The sequence below is a fragment of the Anser anser genome, assembly GCF_964211835.1.
Source record: "Anser anser genome assembly, chromosome: 1".
NCBI lineage: Eukaryota > Metazoa > Chordata > Aves > Anseriformes > Anatidae > Anser > Anser anser.
The window spans coordinates 67287905-67290704 of NC_139720.1; positions in this window are offsets into that span (position 1 = coordinate 67287905).

Genomic DNA, 2800 nt, shown 5'->3' on the forward strand with positions numbered 1-2800 from the left:
TTTCTGGAAAGCAGTACTGTACATTAATTCCCACCGTTGTTTAGAAATAAGGAATGGGTAAATCTGCACATTATAACAGATGCGGGTAAGGCATTGCTGCGGTCATGTACCAAAGTCATTACTGAGTCAAAATACCATCTCATTCCTTGGCTATATACCAGGCCTGCCAGCTGTGTGCATACATAAGGGCTGCCCAGAGTTTGGATCTGAGTTTGTAGCAGTGAGGCAGAAAAGGGTGCTTAAAAAAGGTGTCCGGCTTTAAACTGGGAGGACTTGATGAAGCTGAGTGGAAGCCAAGCAGCATTGGAAATCGGAGTGGTTGTTATTAGGGAACATTGTGAGAAAGTACTGTTTTTCAATACTTTTTTGATACTAATTTTAGTCAGAGGGAATAAAATATAGTGAAAAGGAACAGTCCTATAACAGCGTAAAAATCAATGTAACAAGCCCAAGAAAATCTAATGATGCCAGGAAATACAGAGATGGATGACTGAACTATTCAAGTACCTGGATGAGCCTAAGAAACTATTTTTTGCCCTTATACATTCCTGCATTTAATATTCATGCATCATAGTTAAACAGAAGAAAGAAGCAGAAATCTTATGAGTTTCTTTGAGATTTCCTATAGGTTTCACACAGAAAATTTTAAGAGGAGAACATGATTTTTGATAAAAGTAGAATTAAAGTAAAGACCATGGAAGGTGGACATTCTTAAAATATCTGTTATTAAAATGATTTTTTTTTTCTATTCAGGAAAAGGCCTCTCTGGCTTTGCCTTGTAACTGAGGGAAGCACAGCCATCTGGGTTGTTTTTGTTTTGTTTGTCTGTTTTCACCAGTCTCTCATATGATATATTCTGAAAGCTGCCAAACCCTCTCAAATCTTGGGTGGCCTGTGCCTGAAACAATAAGCCGTCCAATTTCCCATACTGTTGAACTATGTAGCCACCAATATATTTTTTTCCTGATTGAATTTGGACAAAGATTGTAAAAATCTTCTCTCCCTTGGAAAAAATGATTCAAAACATCTTTTGCTAATCTTTCTGAGTATACGAAGCCCATGTCCATAAGCCAGAACTAGTACCACGTGACTCTTATAATCAATCATAATGAAGCTGGAAGATAAGTTGAAAAAGCAATTGAGAAATTGGTCACTGTACCAAAACTCTTAAGCTAAACATTTTTTTCTAGAAATTAGTACTTGCTTCTTCACATATCTTTTGTGATTTCAAAAAGAGGCTGTATTAGTAAATAATGAATGATTACTACAGAAGTTAAGATTTTTTTTTTTAATTTCAGTAACTTTTTTTTACATATTTCTTAAATTTCATGGGAAAGTATTTCACAGGAATCAATTTTGTCATTTTGACTAAACATTATTGAAGAGATTTTGAAAGCAAGTGAAACACATTTTGGTATTTATTATTTAACTTTAAGAAGAAGTTCTTGGATGAATTTAGAAAGGATGTCATTGTCAAGCAAAGGTACTTCCAAAATTTCACATAACTGGAAATTTTCTTACTTCCAATTAAATAATGAACTCAAGTATATTCCTGAAATGGTGGAGTTTCCCATGAAACAGACGTCTGGGACTTTGACCAGCCCAGAGAAATGTTGGAATAGCATTTTGTCCTTTCATAGCATTGTGCAAGGATAATTTAATGCTCAGTGTGCCTCTTTGGTGTAGGTAGGGGATGGAACAGCTCACCTCTGGTGAGAGGGAGAGTATGGCTTTTTTACTTGCATTTCACTAGCTGGTATTTCACAACAGCTCTTCATGGTTTCAGACTGATGCGGAACACAATGCATGCCTGTGGGATTCTGCAGCTGAGTGCAGTGCAAAGTGAGGAGTAAGCCCTGATTATATGGGCTGAGGAGAATAAGCAAATCTTCTCACTGTGATTTTAAGAGTTCCTGACATACACCGGAGTTCAGGGTGACAATATTTTGAAAGATAGAGCTATACGTTCTGCTGTGTATAGCTATCAAATATGGAGTATTTTGAGACTTGCTTTGAACCCTAAAAATGGCAACCAAATGCGTAAACATTTCTAATCCATGATTTCTTGAAAGTCTCTTTAAAATCTAAGGTGACTTCTTAAACCAATCAACTGATACTTTTTTGCTTGTGGTGTTATAGAGTGTTAAGTTCTGGAAAAAGTCAAAGGCATGTGATACTTCTAATGAATGCAAACAATAGCTATTAGTTAGGAATGCATGCACGCATTCTGATGCTGAGAAGCAGCTCTGTCTCGTGATGCGTGGATGTTTATCTCAATGGTTATAATATCATATGTGGTAGATCCTGGCAAGGAGGTCCCTTTTCTTTACCCTAAAGCATTTAACAGCAATGAAAAGACTTTTGTAACAGAAAGCATAATTCTTTCCATATTTGTGCTTGAAGTTCATTGATTATTTTTTGTTTATGGAAGTTTTCTTTGTGGCTGAAAATAATAAAGATATTAACCATAAGCTGCTGGTGACTGGTTTACGTCATCGGGGTCTAAACTTGCAGCACTGGGAATCGCTTTTAATAGCGTGTGAGACTGAGCATTAGCAATGAGAAGAATGTGGTAATGGTGCTAGCTTAGTAAAGGTAGCGCATGATAATCCAGTTTCATGGAAGAATAAGTTATTTTCTTTATGAGAACTTAATGCTCAGCCAAAAATTCTTAAAGATGCTTTTCAGTCTTTAATAAGAAAAAGAGTGTTTTTTTCAAAACTGTGTCTTTTGAGCTTTGTAGGGGTCCTAAGACCTCTATTTTGGTGAGTGAAGCTGCACTGAGATACTATGAACATGT